General features: G+C 42.4%; 1 protein-coding gene across 1 annotated transcript in view; it reads right to left on the reverse strand.

The window, feature by feature from the left end:
* The window catches only part of LOC106608176 (leucine-rich repeat and fibronectin type-III domain-containing protein 2-like), a 190,225-nt gene that overhangs the window by 102,468 nt on the left and 66,833 nt on the right, over window positions 1-20,924 (reverse strand). Inside the window, exon 2 of the mRNA XM_014205961.3 lies at window positions 4,520-4,635. The gene's annotated coding sequence lies outside the window, so the exon portion shown is untranslated. The remainder of the gene's footprint in view (window positions 1-4,519; window positions 4,636-20,924) is intronic.

Consider the following 20,924-nt stretch of genomic DNA (forward strand, 5'->3'; position numbering starts at 1 on the left):
ATCGCCCCCCTCGAATCTTATTGGCTCCCTTGTTGAAAAACGCCCTGAAGATTTATGTTATACAATGTTTGACATGTTTGAACGAACCTAAATGGGGAAAAAAAGCATTTTCTCGAAATGGCTGTTCCGTGGCCGACGAAGCATTTGGATCAGCCTTCAGACGCGCTAACAAGAACAAGCTCTTGGAACATAAAGGAGTCATACGGGACGGAGGCCGCACAGGGGTTAAACAATTTAAAGACAATGCTACCAAATACTAATTGAGTGTATGTAAACTTATGACCCACTGGGAATGTGATGAAAGAAATAAAAGCTGAAATAAATCATTCTCTCTACTATTATTCTGACATTTCACATTCTTAAAATAAAGTGGTGATCCTAACTGACCTACGATAGGGAATGTTTACTAGGATTAAATGTCAGGAATTGTGAAAAACTGAGTTTAAATGTATTTGGGTAAGGTGTATGTAAACTTCTGACTTCAACTGTAGATATTCCATAAAAAAATCAGACGTTTCCAGTTACAATAGCCATTTACAACATTAACAATGTCTACACTGTATGATCAATTTGATGTTATTTTGTCTGCCCAGCAGACAAATCATTACAAACAGTTAGCAGCCAAGAAGAGGAGTAACAAAAGTCAGAAATAGCGATAAAATGTATCATTTATCTTTGATGATCTTCATATGATTGCACTCCCAAGACTCCATGTTATACAATAAATGTTATTTTTGTTTGATAAAGTCCCTCTTTATATTCAAAAACCTCCATTTTGTTGGTCCGTTTTGTTCAGTAATCCATTAGAACAAAGCGCGGTCACAACAGACAGACGAAAAATCAAAAACGTACCATAAAAGTTAATAGAAACATGTCAAACGAATTTTATAATCAATCCTCAGGTTGTTTTTGTCATAAATAATCTATCCTATTTCAACCGGACAATTGCTTCATCAATAGAAAAGGAAAAACAAGAAAGGCACAGTCCCGGTCACACGTAGGACTCATGTCTGGAAATTTCCACTGTCCTCTCATTGAGGATGGTGTTTCTCCCTCTTTTTTCAGAGTAAAAGCCTGAAACAATGCCTAAAGTGAACTGCATCATAAGTCTTTGTATGGTGGATAGGCTTTCAATGGAAAAACAGACATTTCAAAATAATAGCACTTCCTGGATGGATTTTCTTCAGGTTTTCGCCTGCCATATCAGTTCTGTTATACTCACAGACATTATTCTAACAGTTTTGGAAACTTTAGAGTGTTTTCTATCCAAATATACCAATTCTATGCATATCCTAGCTTCTGGACCTGAGTAGCAGGCAGTTTACTTTGGGCGCACTTTTCATCCAAAATTCCAAATGCTGCCCCCTAACCTAGTGAGGTTTTAATGGACAAAAAAAATGTCATTTTCTTTCAAAAACAATGGCATTTGTAAGTGACCCCAAACTTCTGAACGGTAGTATACATGTAAAAAAACTGTAACTTCAGAACAAACTTCCTTTACATTTTTGGGACCATCTGTTGTTCCATGTAGGGAATCTGTTATTCAATGCGTTTGTATTTGCTAATAGCCAAATAAAATATTTAATCAAATCATTAGTCAATATATATTTTTTTATACTTCAAGGGGTGTTAAAATTCAAAATCAAATAGCTAAATGATCCTTGGTATGACCTTCTTATACATTTCCATATAACTTAGTAGAACTCCCTGTACCCCGGCTTAGACAGGGCTTAGCCTAGACATTTTTGTAGGGGTTTGTATTTCTTGCTGCACAGGACACTTCTCCGCGACAATAGAGTGGCCAAATTAAGACAGCACACCTGTAGGGAATATATCATATTCAATGCCCAGCCTTTAATAAAAAACGCTGATCAGGAGTGTGTGGGTTTCAAAAGCCACCAATTGGTTTGGAACAAACCCCACCAGTTCCCTGAATCAATGACTGCTGTTTAACCTAATAAGCACAGATAAAGTAACAAATGGTGTTTACGAGACCAATAATTAAAGTGAATAAATATTGGACCTCTATTGACGAGGTTTCAAGCTCTTTTTGTTGTGGCTTGAATGTCTGTTGCTGCAGTTCCCCAAAGAAGCAGCTCCGGATCGTAAATTCAACATTAGTATTGTATTCCTCGGCCTCCATCAGAACGCTGTTGAGGACAAGAAGACATTTCAGTTCGAAGTGCATATCCTTGAAGTTACAGCTAGCACTGACAAAGAGGTTTATCCAATGTTTAGCATTCTTCTCAGCTTTGATGTCAAAAGTAGTTTGACAAATCTCCAGAGTCACTATTTCCTAGACAAAAAAGCAACAACCAATCCCTTTTTCCACAAGACACAGAGTAGAGTGTATTCTATTGCTGACATTTTGGGGCCAGTTTATGAGCCAGTTTATGACTGTCCTAAGATTCCTAAGAGGACAGACTACTCCTTATAGTATATACAATACTAATAATAATATAACATAATACAATATATATACTCCTACACATGTAGACTTTTAGAGAGCAAAGTGGGCCTGATGCTCAACACTGAAATATTAACCTTCAATAAAAGGCAATCCCTGGTGATTTGCTGTCCGCCAACTGGATTATACATAGCTTCCTGGAAAGCCATCTCCAAGCGCGAGCAGCATTACGAGGCTGCATTAAAAAGGAGATTCCTCTTGGCGTACACACAGAGGTCTGGATTCTGCCTCTCCTCTGACACTATTTATATCTGCTGCCTGTGATCCCAGTGGTCAGACAGCCTAATGAGATGGAAGCTATTCTAAAGGGATAGAAGATTGGATAGAGGTGTATGTGTTCGCATGAGTGCGTGTGTGAATGCGTGCACACAGTGCCTTCAGAAAGTATTGACACCGCTTTACTTTTTCCACATTTTGTTGTGTTACAGCCTGAATTTAAAATGGATTAAATTGAGATGTGTCACTGGCCTACACACAATACCCCATAATGTTGAAGTGGAATTATGTTTTAATGTTTTCAAATGAATTAAAAATGAAAAGCTGAAATGTCATGAGTCAATAAGTATTCAACCCCTTTGTTATGGCAAGCCTAAATAAGTTCAGGAGTAAATATTTGCTTAACAAGTCACATAATAAGTTGCATGGACTCACTCTGTGTGCAATAATAGTGTTTAACATACTTTTTTAATGACTACCTTACCTCTGTACCCCACACATATAGTACAATTATCTGTAAGGTCCCTCAGTTGAGCAGTACATTTCAAACACAGATTTAACCACAAAGACCAGGGAGGTTTTCCCACTCCTCACAAAGAAGGTACCCTATTGGTAGATGGGTAAAAAAAAACAGACATTGAATAATTCTTTGAGCATGGTGAAGTCATTAATTACACTTTGGATGGTGTATCAATACACCCAGTCACTACAAATGCGTTCTACCTAACTCAGTTGCCGGAGAGGAAGGAAACCACTCAGGGATTTCACCATGAGGCCAATGGTGATTTTGAAAACAGTTACAGAATTTAATGACTGTGATGGGAGAAAACTGAGAATGGATTAACAACATTGTAATTACTCCACAATACTAACCTAATCGACAAAGTGAAAAGAAGGAAGCCTGTACAGAATACAGATATTCCAAAATATGCATCCTGTTTGAACCAAGTCACTAAAGTGATACTTCACAAAATGTGGAAAAGCAATTAACTTTTTGTCCTGAATACAAAATGTTATGTTCGGGGCAAATCCAATACAACACATTACTGAGTACCACTCTCCATATTTTCAAGTGTAGTGGTGGCTGCATCATGTTATGGGTATGCTTGTAATTGTTAAGGATTAGGGTCTTTTTCAGGATAACAAAGATACGCAATGGAGCTAAGCACAGGCAAAATCCTAGAGGAAAACCTGGTTCAGTCTGCTTTCCACCAGACACTGGGAGATTAATTCAATCTAAATCAAAAGGCCAAATATACATTGGAGTTGCTTACCAAGACGACATTGAATGTTTTGAGTAGCCTAGTTACAGTTTTGACTTAAATCGTCCTGAAAATATATGTCAAGACCTGAAAATGGCTGTCTAGCAATGATCAACGACCAACTTGACAGAGCTTGAATAATTTTTTTAAGAAGTATGTTCAAATATTGTACAGTTCAGGTGTGCAATCCTTTTAGAGTCTTACCCAGAAAGACTCACGGCTGTAATCACTGCCAAAAGTGATTCTAACATATACTGACTCAGGGATGTGAATGCTTACGTAAATTTGATATTTCTGTAACTCATTTTTGATAAATGTGTAAACTTTTCTAAAAAAAGTTTTTCACTTTGTCATTATGCGGTATTGAGTGTAGATGAGTGAGAAAATGTTGTTTTAATCAACGTTGAGTTCTGTCTGTAACGCAACAAAATGTGGAATAAGTCAAGGGGCAGGAATACATTCTTTAGGCGCTATGTGTGTGAGAGATGGGATGCAGGATGTGTGTATATGTGGTGATAGAGGATGTGTGTCTGTGTGTCCCAGTGAGAGATGGGACATAGGATGTAAGACTCACAGAGATCCGGTCGGGGATAATGAAGTGGAGGAGTCCCCTTAGGTCAGGCTTCCATTATCTTTACAATTTAGCAAAGGCCTTGGTCCTGAGCTCATTGTGGCCATCACAACACCCTCCTGTAGGGAATATAGAGAAGGAAAACACATTTTAAACATCAACTCCATCTCAGCACATTCCCACCAGATGAGACTTTGATTTCGCTATGAGCAATGAAGACTTCATGACATTCCACTGATTGTAAAAGTAGAGTTCTGTGAGTTGCTTTCTCAGTGAGAGGACCTCAGGGTTGACTGTTTTGCCCTAGAGGAAGCCTCCAGGTGTCATTCTGATAAGAGTGTACAAGCCTCCAGGTGTCATTCTGAATGGAGTGTACAAGCCTCCAGGTGTCATTCTGATAGGAGTGTACAAACCTCCAGGAGTCATTCTGATAAGAATGTACAAGCCTCCAGGTGTCATTCTGATTGGAGTGTACAAGCCTCCAGGTGTCATTCTGATAGGAGTGTACAAGCCTCCAGGTGTCATTTTGATGGGAGTGTACAAGCCTCCAGGTGTCATTCTGAAGGGAGTGTACAAGCCTCCAGGTGTCATTCTGATAAGAGTGTACAAGCCTCCAGGTGTCATTCTGATAGGAGTGTACAAGCCTCCAGGTGTCATTCTGACTGGAGTGTACAAGCCTCCAGGTGTCATTCTGATAGGAGTGTACAAGCCTCCAGGTGTCATTCTGATAAGAATGTACAAGCCTCCAGGTGTCATTCTGATTGGAGTGTACAATTCTCCCGGTGTCATTCTGATAGGACTGTACAAGCCTCCAGGTGTCATTTTGATAGGAGTGTACAAGCCTCCAGGTGTCGTTCTGAAGGGAGTGTACAAGCCTCCAGGTGTCATTCTGATAAGAGTGTACAAGCCTCCAGGTGTCATTCTGATAGGAGTGTACAAGCCTCCAGGTGTCATTCTGACTGGAGTGTACAAGCCTCCAGGTGTCATTCTGATAGGAGTGTAAAAGCCTCCAGGTGTCATTCTGAAAGGAGTGTACAAGCCTCCAGGTGTCATTCTGATTGGAGTGTACGAGCCTCCAGGTGTCATTCTTATTGGAGTGTACAAGCCTCCAGGTGTCATTCTGATTGGAGTGTAAAAGCCTCCAGGCGTCATTCTGATAGGAGTGTACAAGCCTCCAGGTGTCATTCTGAATGGAGTGTACAAGCCTCCAGGTGTCATTCTGATAGGAGTGTACAAGCCTCCAGCTGTCATTCTGATAGGAGTGTACAAGCCTCCAGCTGTCATTCTGATAGGAGTGTACAAGCCTCCAGGTGTCATTCTGATTGGAGTGTACAAGCCTCCAGGTGTCATTCTGATTGGAGTGTACAAGCCTCCAGGTGTCATTCTGATAGGAGTGTACAAGCCTCCAGGTGTCATTCTGATAGGAGTGTACAAGCCTCCAGGTGTCATTCTGATTGGAGTGTACAAGCCTCCAGGTGTCATTCTGATTGGAGTGTACAAGCCTCCAGGTGTCATTCTGATAGGAGTGTACAAACCTCCAGGTGTCATTCTGATAGGAGTGTACAAGCCTCCAGGTGTCATTCTGAAGGGAGTGTACAAGCCTCCAGGTGTCATTCTGAAGGGAGTGTACAAGCCTCTAGGTGTCATTCTGATTGGAGTGTACAAGCCTCCAGGTGTCATTCTGATAGGAGTGTACAAGCCTCCAGGTGTCATTCTGATGGGAGTGTACAAGCCTCCAGGTGTCATTCTGAAGGGAGTGTACAAGCCTCCAGGTGTCATTCTGTTAGGAGTGTACAAGCCTCCAGGTGTCATTCTGATAGGAGTGTACAAGCCTCCAGGTGTCATTCTGATAGGAGTGTACAAGGCTCCTGGTGTCATTCTGATTGGTGTGTACAAGCCTCCAGGCGTCATTCTGAATGGAGTGTACAAGCCTCCAGGTGTCATTCTGATTGGAGTGTACAAGCCTCCAGGTGTCATTCTGATAGGAGTGTACAAGCCTCCAGGTGTCATTTTGATAGGAGTGTACAAGCCTCCAGGTGTCATTCTGATTGGAGTGTACAATTCTCCCGGTGTCATTCTGATAGGAGTGTACAAGCCTCCAGGTGTCATTTTGATAGGAGTGTACAAGCCTCCAGGTGTCGTTCTGAAGGGAGTGTACAAGCCTCCAGGTGTCATTCTGATAAGAGTGTACAAGCCTCCAGGTGTCATTCTGATAGGAGTGTACCAGCCTCCAGGTGTCATTCTGACTGGAGTGTACAAGCCTCCAGGTGTCATTCTGATAGGAGTGTAAAAGCCTCCAGGTGTCATTCTGAAAGGAGTGTACAAGCCTCCAGGTGTCATTCTGATTGGAGTGTACAAGCCTCCAGGTGTCATTCTTATTGGAGTGTACAAGCCTCCAGGTGTCATTCTGATTGGAGTGTAAAAGCCTCCAGGCGTCATTCTGATAGGAGTGTACAAGCCTCCAGGTGTCATTCTGAATGGAGTGTACAAGCCTCCAGGTGTCATTCTGATAGGAGTGTACAAGCCTCCAGCTGTCATTCTGATAGGAGTGTACAAGCCTCCAGCTGTCATTCTGATAGGAGTGTACAAGCCTCCAGGTGTCATTCTGATTGGAGTGTACAAGCCTCCAGGTGTCATTCTGATTGGAGTGTACAAGCCTCCAGGTGTCATTCTGATAGGAGTGTACAAGCCTCCAGGTGTCATTCTGATTGGAGTGTACAAGCCTCCAGGTGTCATTCTGATTGGAGTGTACAAGCCTCCAGGTGTCATTCTGATAGGAGTGTACAAACCTCCAGGTGTCATTCTGATAGGAGTGTACAAGCCTCCAGGTGTCATTCTGATAGGAGTGTACAAGCCTCCAGGTGTCATTCTGAATGGAGTGTACAAGCCTCCAGGTGTCATTCTGAAGGGAGTGTACAAGCCTCCAGGTGTCATTCTGATTGGAGTGTACAAGCCTCTAGGTGTCATTCTGAATGGAGTGTACAAGCCTCCAGGTGTCATTCTGATTGGAGTGTACAAGCCTCCAGGTGTCATTCTGATAGGAGTGTACAAGCCTCCAGGTGTCATTCTGATGGGAGTGTACAAGCCTCCAGGTGTCATTCTGAAGGGAGTGTACAAGCCTCCAGGTGTCATTCTGTTAGGAGTGTACAAGCCTCCAGGTGTCATTCTGATAGGAGTGTACAAGCCTCCAGGTGTCATTCTGATAGGAGTGTACAAGGCTCCTGGTGTCATTCTGATTGGTGTGTACAAGCCTCCAGGCGTCATTCTGAATGGAGTGTACAAGCCTCCAGGTGTCATTCTGATTGGAGTGTACAAGCCTCCAGGTGTCATTCTGATAGGAGTGTACAAGCCTCCAGGTGTCATTTTGATAGGAGTGTACAAGCCTCCAGGTGTCATTCTGATTGGAGTGTACAAGCCTCCAGGTGTCATTCTGAATGGAGTGTACAAGCCTCCAGGTGTCATTCTGAAGGGAGTGTACAAGCCTCCAGGTGTCATTCTGATAGGAGTGTACATGCCTCCAGGTGTCATTCTGATAGGAGTGTACAAGCCTCCAGGTGTCATTCTGATTGGAGTGTACAAGCCTCCAGGTGTCATTCTGATTGGTGTGTACAAGCCTCCAGGCGTCATTCTGATAGGAGTGTACAAGCCTCCAGGTGTCATTCTGATTGGAGTGTACAAGCCTCCAGGTGTCATTCTGATAGGAGTGTACAAGCCTCCAGGTGTCATTCTGAATGGAGTGTACAAGCCTCCAGGTGTCATTCTGAATGGAGTGTACAAGCCTCCAGGTGTCATTCTGATAGGAGTGTACAAGCCTCCAGGTGTCATTCTGATAGGAGTGTACAAGCCTCCAGGTGTCATTCTGAAGGGAGTGTACAAGCCTCCAGGTGTCATTCTGAAGGGAGTGTACAAGCCTCCAGGTGTCATTCTGATTGGAGTGTACAAGCCTCCAGGTGTCATTCTGATTGGAGTGTACAAGCCTCCAGGTGTCATTCTGATAGGAGTGTACAAGCCTCCAGGTGTCATTCCGATAGGAGTGTACAAGCCTCCAGGTGTCATTCTGATAGGAATGTACAAGCCTCCAGGTGTCATTCTGATTGGAGTGTACAAGCCTCCAGGTGTCATTCTGATTGGAGTGTACAAGCCTCCAGGCGTCATTCTGATAGGAGTGTACAAGCCTCCAGGTGACATTCTTAATGGAGTGTACAAGCCTCCAGGTGTCATTCTGATAGGAGTGTACAAGCCTCCAGGTGTCATTCTGATTGGAGTGTACAAGCCTCCAGGCGTCATTCTGATAGGAGTGTACAAGCCTCCAGGTGTCATTCTGAATGGAGTGTACAAGCCTCCAGGTGTCATTCTGAAGGGAGTGTACAAGCCTCCAGGTGTCATTCTGATAGGAATGTACATGCCTCCAGGTGTCATTCTGATAGGAGTGTACAAGCCTCCAGGTGTCATTCTGATTGGAGTGTACAAGCCTCCAGGTGTCATTCTGATTGGTGTGTACAAGCCTCCAGGCGTCATTCTGATAGGAGTGTACAAGCCTCCAGGTGTCATTCTGATTGGAGTGTACAAGCCTCCAGGTGTCATTCTGATAGGAGTGTACAAGCCTCCAGGTGTCATTCTGAATGGAGTGTACAAGCCTCCAGGTGTCATTCTGAATGGAGTGTACAAGCCTCCAGGTGTCATTCTGAAGGGAGTGTACAAGCCTCCAGGTGTCATTCTGAAAGGAGTGTACAAGCCTCCAGGTGTCATTCTGATTGGAGTGTACAAGCCTCCAGGTGTCATTCTGATTGGAGTGTACAAGCCTCCAGGTGTCATTCTGATAGGAGTGTACAAGCCTCCAGGTGTCATTCTGATAGGAGTGTACAAGCCTCCAGGTGTCATTCTGATAGGAATGTACAAGCCTCCAGGTGTCATTCTGATTGGAGTGTACAAGCCTCCAGGTGTCATTCTGAAGGTTACCTAGCCAGCTACACGTTCAAAGTCAACAACGCAGCCACTGCTAGCTAGCCTACTCCACCAGCCAGCAGTACTGTATCATTTTAGTCAATAAGATTTTTGCAAGCCTCCAGGTGTCATTCTGATTGGAGTGTACAAGCCTCCAGGTGTCATTCTGAAGGGCGTGTACAAGCCTCCAGGTGTCATTCTGAAGGGAGTGTACAAGCCTCCAGGTGTCATTCTGATAGGAGTGTACAAGCCTCCAGGTGTCATTCTGATAGGAGTGTACAAGGCTCCTGGTGTCATTCTGATTGGTGTGTACAAGCCTCCAGGCGTCATTCTGAATGGAGTGTACAAGCCTCCAGGTGTCATTCTGATTGGAGTGTACAAGCCTCCAGGTGTCATTCTGATAGGAGTGTACAAGCCTCCAGGTGTCATTTTGATAGGAGTGTACAAGCCTCCAGGTGTCATTCTGATTGGAGTGTACAAGCCTCCAGGTGTCATTCTGATAGGAGTGTACAAGCCTCCAGGTGTCATTCTGAAGGGAGTGTACAAGTCTCCAGGTGTCATTCTGATTGGAATGTAAACAGTGAGCTATAACAAGTAGGTAAGCTAACCTGAGTAGACCAGGACTGACAAACTCATGATCCTAATCTATACATGAAAACCTATCTGACTTGTTTGGGATGAGAACGTGCCTTTGCTCAAGGACACAACACTACTTCTCCTGTCCCGTCCCGTATAGAAGGAGCTCCAAGTGCTGTGATTGGATCACATCTCACAAAACACCCTGTTAGCGAGCGTTAGCGTTAGCACAAGGCAGTGTCATCCGTCAGAGAACCCAGACAGGCCGTGACTCACAGCACAGCTGCGAAAACAACAACAATGACTGCAAACTAAACCTGAACTCAGGGAGAGGATTTATTCAGAAGCGAAGGAAAGGACCTTTCCCAGAATCCTATCACCCTCTCTGTAGTACCAAACCACTTACTTTATATTAGTTGGCACAGACACACACACACACACACACACACACACACACACACACACACACACACACACACGATAACATACGCACTATACATACACATGGATTTAGTACTGTAGATATGTGGTAGTGGTGGAGTAGGGGCCTGAGAGCACACAGTGTCTTGTGAAATCTCTGAATGTATTGTAATGTTTTTAAAATTGTATAAACTGCCTTAATTTTGCAGGACCTCAGGAAGAGTAGCTGCTGCTTTGGCAGCAGCTAATGGGGATCCATAATAAATACAAAATACAAAAATACTTCCCTCTGCCTACCGCAAATCAATGATCAATTATGGAAATTCAGCTCCAGTTGCACAACTGTTTTGGATGGTGAACTAGTCTGATGGACCTTAAAGGATCTCATGATGCACAGTTATATGACATAGTACAGAATGGTGAAATGTATGGTTCCATTATTTCCATTCTCATATCCAATTACATAATCATACATGAATTAAGGTGAAACTGAGAAGCTCACATGTACTCATAATACACTTTCACAACAGCCATGTAACATAACATCCTGCAAATGGGATGTAAAGCTGCAATCCATAGCGGTGAAACTGCCAAGTCCGTTTGCGACATTACACTGAACAAAAACATAAACCAAACATGCAAAAATGTCAACGATTTTACTGAGTTACAGTTCATATAAGGACATCATTCTTTAGGCCCTAATCTATTGATTTCACATGGCAGGGAATCACAGATACCTGAAAAAAAAGGTAGGGGTGTGGATCAGAAAAGCAGCCAGTATCTGGTGTGAGCACCATTTGCCTCATGCAGCGCGACACATCTCCTTCACATATACTTGCTAAATCTGTTGATTGTGGCCTGTGGAATGTTGTTCCACTCCTCTTCAATGGCTGTGTGAAGTTGCTGGATATTGACAGGAACTGGAACACACTGTCGTACACGTCAATCCAGAGCATCCCAAACATGCTCAATAGGTGGGTCTCATGAAGAGGGCACGACAAAGCCTATTCCCCCTCAGGAAACTAAAAATATTTGGCATGGGTCCAGAGATCCTCAAAAGGTTCTACAGCTGCAACATCGAGAGCATCCTGACTGGTTGCATCACTGCCTGGTACGGCAATTGCTCGTCCTCCAACCGCAAGGCACTACAGAGGGTAGTGCGTACCGCCCAGTACATCACTGGGGCTAAGCTGCCTGCCATCCAGGATGTCTACACCAGGCGTTGTCAGAGGAAGGCCCTGAAAATTGTCAAAGACCCCAGCTACCCCAGTCATAGACTGTTCTCTCTACTACCGCATGGCAAGTGGTACTGGAGTGCCAAGTCTAGGACAAAAAGGCTTCTTAACAGTTTTTACCCCCAAGCCATAAGACTCCTGAACAGGTAATCAAATGGCTACCCGGACTATTTGCATTGTGTGCCCCCCCCCCCCAAAGCCCTCTTTTACGCTGCTGCTACTCTCTGTTTATCATATATGCATAGTCACTTTAACTATACATTCATGTACATACTACCTCAATTGGCCCGACCAACCAGTGCCCCCACACATTGGCTAACCGGGCTATCTGCATTGTGTCCCGTCACCCACCACCCACCAACCCCTCTTTTACGCTACTGCTACTCTCTGTTTATCATATATGCATAGTCACTTTAACCATATCTATATGTACATACTACCTCAATCAGCCTGACCCACCGGTGTCTGTATGTAGCCTCGCTACATTTATAGCCTCGCTACTGTTATAGCCTCGTTACTGTTATTTTTCACAGTCTTTTTTACTGTTGTTTTTATTTCTTTACTTACCTATTGTTCACCTAATACCTTTTTTGCACTGTTCGTTAGAGCCTGTAAGTAAGCCTGCCTGTAAGTAACCTGTTGTATTCGGCGCACGTGACAAATAAACTTTGATTTGATTTGACATGTCTGGTGAGTATGCAGGCCATGGAAGAACTGGGACATTTACAGCTTCCAGGAATTGTGTACAAGTGAGCAGGTGAAGAAGCCGGATGGAGATCCTGGTGTGGTTACACATGGTCTGCGGTTGGCAGGCCAGTTAGACGTACTGCAAAATTATCTAAAACGACATTGGAGGCGGATTATGGTAGAGAAATTAACAATAAATTATCTGGCAACAGCTCTGGTGGACATTCATGCAGTCAGCATGCCAATTGCATGCTCCCTCAAAACTTGAGACATCTGTGGCATTGTGTTGCGTGAAAAAACTGCACATTTTAGAGTGGCCTTTTGTTATCCCCAGCACAAGGTGCACCTGTGTAATGATCATGCTGTTTAATCAGCTTCTTGATATGCCACACCTGTCAGGTGGATGGATTATCTTGGCAAAGGAGAAATGCTCACTAACAGGGATGTAAAGAAATCGTTGCACAACATCTTTGAGAAATAAGCTTTTTGTGCATATGGAATATTTATGGGATCTTTTATTTCAGCTCATGAAACATGGGACCAACACTTTCCATATTGCGTTTATAATTTTGTTCAGTAAACAACAAAGACCTTACTTCAAACAATGAACACAGTTTTTTCCCTCTGACATAACTGCACGTGCGAAAGAACTGCAGAGCACCTCCTACGATTTGTTTTACCACGATGCTGGATGGCTTTCCTCCAAACAAAAACAATAACAAATGTGCCTGGGGGTAGCGGTGGCTCAGTTTGAATTACATTGCTTTCATTTTTCACGTCCTACCCATATCTAGTCTATGTGTTTCCTGGATTACTCTTTCTATCTTTTAACCCATTGTACCCTGCAGACATAAGGTTTCTGAAGGTTCTAAATATTTATCTGTGCTCTCCCTCGTTCTCTCTCTGTTTCTCTCTATCTTTCCCTGTCCCATTATCTGTGTGTCTGTTTGCGTCTGTCTCTCTTTAAGGTCTCCCAGCTCTTTTAGTCCCTTTGCTTTTCCTTCTACCTGTATTGCTGCAGGGTTATGCTCAGTGCTCATCCCCAGGTCGGTCCAACACACCAATCGCTTTCATGTCACTCCACAAATGGATGCGATTACTGTGACTGAGGAGCCCAAGTTATCGGAGAAGGGTGACCGACTGTGCTCCTAATCAAAGTGACACGGCCATACTGCAAGGTGAAGAGGCACCCACGGAACGGCTGCACCAGCCAGTCAGCCGCCAGAGCCAGAAGCAGATATATCACCGCCACTCAACTAGTGTTTTACACGTAATAGCTTAGCTGTTAATCACATGGGGAAACTGTAATGCACTGTACTGTGTGTGACCAGCAACATGGTGTTGTGGGTACTGCTGTGACACCTGCTAATAAAGGTTATATAATATATCAAACCAAATAAAATGTTATTAGTTACATACACATGGTTAACATATGTTATTGCGAGTGTAGCGAAATGCTTGTGCTTCTAGTTCCGACAGTGCAGCAATATCTAACAAGTAATATCTAACAATTCCACAACAAATACCTAATACACACAAATCCAAGTAAGGAATGGAATAAGAATATATAAATATAAATATATGGATGACCAATGTCAAAGCGACATAGGCTAAGATGCAATAGATAGTATAGAATACAGTATATACATATGAGATGAGCAATGCAAGATATGTAAACATTATTAAAGTGGCATTATTAAAGTGACTAGTGTACCATTTATGGCCAGTGATTACAAGTCTGTATGTAGGCAGCAGCCTCTGTGTTAGTGATGGCTGTTTAACAGTCTGATGGCCTTGAGATAGAAGCTGTTTTTCAGTCTCTCGGTCCCAGCTTTGATGTACCTGTACTGACCTCGCCTTCTGGATGGGAGCAGGGTGTATTGGTGTCAGAATGTGTGCAGAGAGGAAAGTGTGTGAAAAAGGAATGAAGTTCCATTGATGTATCCCCCTATGTACACATTGTACGTTGATAGCCCACAGCTGCCTTATCATGTATAACAAACGTGTTGTCCTGTCTTATTTCTTAACTTTATCATTTAAGAAATATAAATTAGCCCCCAGCTTGGTTTCATCACTTTGCAGAGAGGAGCGGTGGGAGAGAGAAATAGTGAGAAAATGTATATATATATATATAGAGAGAGAGAGAGAGACTCCCAGCTTGGTGCTTTGAGCTGACGGTGCAGTTCGATTGTGATTCCTAACAAGACCACTCTTAATAGGCAAGGAACCCAATGGAGCATTTTAATATGCTCTGTAATACATACTGACTATGACTACGTACCAGAATAATAGGACTGGAGTCACCGCCAACGTCTGCATACAGGCCTATAAAATCCATTAAAATACAGTGCTGAGCCAGAAAAAACACCAACTAATGGGTATGAACATAAAGATGAGAACAATAACAAATATCCACACTTTATATCACTACAATATTATTGGCACTGAATATCTTATGTCATCCAAATACATGTTTTTTGATGTGATTTTGAGGCATGAAATCTGTTATATCTCATCTTCTGGGTCTAAATCCCTCATCACCCATGAGAGGGTCATCGGCAAATGAAAACATGGCATGCAAATAAGATTAAATCTGGCAGCATAGGCTTGGTTGCATAAAAGCGCTATGGCCGGTCCTTGAATAGTGCAAGATTGTAAATGATGGATGTTTAGTGTGGACATTTAGTTTAATATCAAAGCAAATTAAACCACTTTCCCTGATTGATTCTTACTGCACAGCTTTTCCATTTACTGTGGTTCACAATAGAAATAGCTAAAGACAAGCAAACATAGAAGCTAAGGCACTTTTATATATATATATATAGTATTTTGCAATTTTATTTTGCAATTAAAATCTACTATATAGACATGTTTCCTGCTTTAGAGAGGCACTGCAAATGCAATAACATTACATTTGAACTAGAATGTGGCCTTCTCTTAACTGACCCCTTGATAAAGAGGTATGGTGCTACTGGGTACTGAAACTATCAATGTAAATCAGCCGCGTTTGGATGTTATAGTGTTAGGTTACATGAAGTAAACGGGTTAACACTGCAGACTGCTAAAGGAACAGAGACTGATCTTTGCCAGCCCATTCAATGTCAATGTTCATTCCCAAAAGAGAGCCAAACAAAGGACAGCTATTTTGTCTGTCTATTACAGCCATATCAACTCCTATCAAAATATGCCATCCCTAAGAGCTGGTCACTAACACTCGCTTATCGTATTCATTCAAAAACAGGAATGTAAATGAAGAAATGATGTTAATACACCATCCCTCTCACTCGCCAATTAGGTAACAGTGCCTAGTCCCGTTCTAAATATAGCACTGCATCGCTGGTGGAACTCAACCTCTGTGCAGATAGAGCAGGAGGCTGAAACACCCGCATGTTTGTGAATGAACCATGAGAGAGAACAGCCAGAAAGAAGAATAAAGGAAAAAATAAACAGGAATTAACAACCAAAAATTACTGAGGCCAAGTGCTTTATATAGACTGCCTCCGACTGCGACATAGCTTCATATGCCTACATACATACAGGACCGGCTCTACCACGCAAGTCAGCTACAGTCCCATGGGGCCCCCAAGAGCCCCCGTCACGTTTCCTATTGATTCATATCAGCCGTTGCGGGGGCCTGGGGTTTGGTGGAGAGAGGGGTAGAGAAGGGCAGCCAGGCAGCTAGCAATGAGGCTGTCAGAGTCTTGACTAATTGGGGGGAAAACACAGAGCGCCAAAGAAGCTTAGACCTCATTGTTTGTCTTTGATCCATAAAACATGATGAGTTCAATCCCCTTCTCTCCTTTCATTACCGTAATAAACATGCCAGAATAAATGAATAAAACATCCGTCTAGGAAATCACAAAGTAAAAACAACAACCACAACAACACAAAATGATTTCCTGTAGAAATGTGTTGGAGAGATGGTACGTGCTTTTGATGAGGAAAATGCCATTGATGGGCCTCACAACTACATATAGATGTAGGATCTTAATTTGAGCCAGTTTGCTACAGCAGGAAATCAATCCTGCAGCAACAAGACATTTTAATTATTATGTGGATTATAATTAATCCACATAATTATGTGGATCATAATTAATCCACCATTTTTGTAGTTGTTGAAAATCATGTCTGATATTTCAAAATGGAAATTACAAAATTCAGAAGCCTTTTTAAACCTCAAATACACTACAAGTTTTACATTTCCTGCATCACAGGAAAGTTCTCCTGCAACAGGGTGATCAAATTAACATCCTACATCTGTAGCATACCATCAAGGCCAATGTGGCATTGTGTAGCAAGATCCAACCCAATCATATTCACAAGGAAGTCATCTTGGGGTACTATGTCCCGAAGAGGTGAGACAATTATATCACCAGACCATCTAGGCAAGGAGTGGAGGACTGAGAACAAATACATTTCCCTACAGTCACCTTTTGAAGACGGATTCATTTCTCAAATCTACTGTACTTAACGCTAGGCGTTTCTACACAGTCACAGCTGATACTGCCATTGCACATCCCAAAATGCCAAAACACCCAATATGAATTTACAGCCTGCTGTACTTCTCCACATCACTCCTGCTTTCAAACAGAGAGGTTGCCAACTAATTTAGGGGCCATTGGATTTCCAATATTAACTTGTATATTAACTTTTACGAGGCTGTAAACAGCCTTATGGTCAGCTGAGTAAGCAAAACAGAAGAGACAAAGTTGTTCTACTGTGTTTTACAATGCTTTCCTATCCGTTACATAAATAGAGTAACACCACTCATTTGTTCCAATGAGTCTAATTTTCCCTGATGAAATATGTAGTTTGGAGAGGAGTGGGAGGATACTGCAAATGCAAATCAGTGCAGCACAAACGTTTGCACATGTGCTCGACTGCTTCATCAAACTACTGACAACTGCTGTTTGACAATGTTACGAGGACCACTCAACATTTGTTACATCCTGCATGCAGTGAAGCGCGCAACAGTTCCATATGGTACGATATAGGTACGCCGTAAAAAAATGAATAAATCGCTTGTTGGCAAGCGGTGGTAAGCATGATCGGCTTCAGGCAAAGCAGCTTATAGGATTTAGTAGCGATTGAGTATGTTTCATAGATAAATGAATGAACAAAATACAATGACAATGTGCTGCCTTGGAAAGCCATCATGGTAATCCTCCCCGTGAGAATATGGGCGGGTGTCACAGAAGGTGAGGTCACTGTTTGGACGATTGTGTGCCTCACCGCTACTGTACAATACTACAGACGCCAGAAACCTCTCCCTTGCTGTTTCACTGCAGCATTAAACACTGAGTAAAACAAACATCTGCATACAGTTGGCCTTGATGACATCCCTTACCTAAATCCCTCTTAGAACCCTCTATTATAAGTCATAGAGAAAGATGCAGTACAGTCAGGGGCGTCATGCAAACCAAAAATCTGAGGGGGCACAAAGTACGTGAGGATGTCTAGTGGTGGTGGTGGTGGTGGTGGTGGTGGGGGGGGGGGGGAGACGACGACTAGGCCCCCTGTGTTGAAGCTGCCAAAATTTACATCTTTCAAACACGTGAAACTGCTTTTTCCTACAATCTAGAGCCATAGTCATTATGCTTAATTCTATGTGAAAAACGTATATGTTTTCTGCATATCTAAGCATACCTCTTGAGCTGTCTTTATCCTTCTGACTGGTGGTTAATTTTATTTAAAGAAACAAAATATGCTTCTCTGCATTTCTTCTAAAATCTGGGTAAAATATGTGAGTCTTATTCAGTACACAAGTTTTTCTAAAGTCTACCAACCTTGCCAGCAGGTATGTTATCTAGCTACTCTAACTTGATTGATAGCCTGAAATGGGTTGGTAGCTCGTCATGAGTTTAGGAGATTTGGAACCTATCTGGGCTAGCTAAAGCCAACTTCATAAAATTGTTAGGTGGCTAGTAGTATTACAGAGAAACAACAACAAAAAAATGAAACATAAAAATAATATATATACACACAGTGCCTACTGAAAGAATTCAGACCACTTGACTTTTTCCACATTTTGTTATGTTACAGCCTTATTCAAAAAAATTATTAAATAATTTTTCCCCCGTCATCAATCTACACACAATAACCCATAATGGCAAAGCAAAAACAGGTTTTTAGAAATGTTTGCACATTTATTTTAAAAGAATTACAGAAATATCACATTTACATACGTTTTCAGACCCTTTACTCAGTACTTTGTTGAAGCACCTTCAGCAGCGATTACAGCCTCGAGTCTTCTTGGGTAAGACGCTAAAAGCTAGGCACACCTGTATTTGGGGCGTTTCTCACATTCTTCTCTGCAGATCCTCTCAAGCTCTGTCAGGTTGGATGGGGAGCGTTGCTGTACAGCTATTTTTAGGTCTCTCCAGAGATTGTCAGAGTCTAGGTGATGTGGGTAAGGCGGAGTCAGACGCAGGACACAGAGATGAGTAATAATAGTAACTTTACTCAAAAATAATCCTCCAACAAGGAGAACGAAAATCCAGAATCACATAAACGAGACAACTGACAACAATAAACACGCACAAAATCATAATGGCTCCAGAGGGTTAAATAGGGAAATAATTAAAACGAAATGGGAACCAGGTGTGTACAATGCAGACAAAACAAATGGAAAAATAAATGTAGATCGGTGGAGGCTAGAAAGCCGGTGACGTCGAACAAGGAGAGGCACCAACTTCGGCTGAAGTCGTGACAGAGATGTTCAATCGGGTTCTGGCTGGGCCACTCAAGGACATACAAAGACTTGTCCCGAAGCCACTCCTGCATTGTCTGGGCTGTGTACTTAGGGTCGTTGTCCTGTTGGAATGTCAACCTTTGCACCAGTCTGAGGTCCTGAGCTTCTGTCTGGCCACTACCATAAAACTCTGATTAGTGGAGTGCTTTAGAGATCGTTGTCCTTCTGGAAGGTTCTCCCATCTCCACAGAGGGACTCTAGAGCTCTTGGGATCTTGGTCACCTCCCTGACCAAGGCCCTTCTCCTCCCGATTGCTCAATTTGGCCGGGCAGCCAGCTCTAGGAAGAGTCTTGGTGGTTCCAAACTTCTTTCATTTAAGAATGATGGAGGCCACTGTGTTCTTGGGGACCTTCAATGCTGCAGAAATGTTTTGGTACCCTTCCCCAGATCTGTGCCTCGACCCAATCCTGTCTCGGAGCACTACGAACAATTCCTTCAACCTCATGGCTTGCTTTTTTGCTCTGACATGCACTGTCAACTGTGGGACCTTATATAGACAGGTGTGTGCCTTTCCAAATCATGTCCAATCAATTGAATTTACCACAGGTGGACTCCAATGAAGTTGTAGAAACATCTCAAGGATGATCAATGGAAACAGGATGCACCTGAGCTCAATTTTGAGTCTCATAGCAAAGGGTCTGAATACTTATTTAAATAAGGTATTTCTTTTCTTTTTTCTTTACATTTTAAAAAATATCTAAAAAACAGTTTTGGCTTCGTCATTTTGGGCAATTGTGTGTAGATTGCTGAGGACATATTTTTATTTAATCCATTTCAGAATAAGGCTTTAACGTAACAAAATGTGGAAAAAGTCAAGGGTTCTGAATACTTTACGAATGCACAGGGTGGCTACTTTGAAGAATCTAAAATATAACATATTTCGATATGTTTAACACTTTTTTGGTTACTACATGACTCCATATGTATTATTTCATAGTTTTGATGTCTTCACTATTATTCGACAATGTAGAAAATAGTAAAAAATTAAGAAAAACCCTGGAATGAGTAGGTGTGTCCAAACTTTTGACTGGTATTGTATATATTAAACAAGACAAATCTGAGGGGGCACATGCCCTTGTGCACCCTATGAGCATGACACCTCTTTTTGCAGTAACAACAAGGATACATTTTCTGACTTAGTGCTATGAGAACATGACTGGATTTCTGAGTTTATATGCCATGATCCTCTGTAGCTCAAAATGTTTTTGCACGTCAGCAAACGCATCATACCGACTGTATTTCTGTATTTTGAAAGTTGAAATCCTGATTGTTGACATGAAAAAACATTGAGACTATATCAATAATGGACTAATGAAACAAATACCGAAAGATAGGTTTTGGGTGGAGTTTTAATTAAAGTCTGGCATAATTGGTCAGATGCTCGACTAAAGTTCTGGGTCCATACGTGCTAAGAGAAGAGATCGGAACTGGAAGGAAGAGCTTCATCCTCTCTCTTTGCAAGTTACAGGCAAGTCTATAGGCCAAATGTCCTCTCCTCTTCCGAAACTCGAAAGATGCTAATACCTGCGATATTATGATTTGTCCAAAGCACCAGAACTAATGCTGCATTAGGACAGATCTACAGTACCATTTATGTTTACGTAGTCTGTCCTCGAGAGAGACCTTCATGCTAAAGAAACGTTAAAGAATGCAAAGCAACTTAACCTGTAGAGGGCCACAAATGTCATAGTAGCTGAGGCATTGGTTGCTTCACGTTAACTAAATGAATTAACTTGTTATGCTCTTTCAGATAGGGTATCAAATTGTCTGGCCTGCATTGACTGTAGGATTACTT

Source organism: Salmo salar, chromosome 06 (genome assembly GCF_965601325.2).
Source record: "Salmo salar chromosome 06, fSalSal1, whole genome shotgun sequence".
Classification (NCBI taxonomy): Eukaryota; Metazoa; Chordata; class Actinopteri; order Salmoniformes; family Salmonidae; genus Salmo; species Salmo salar.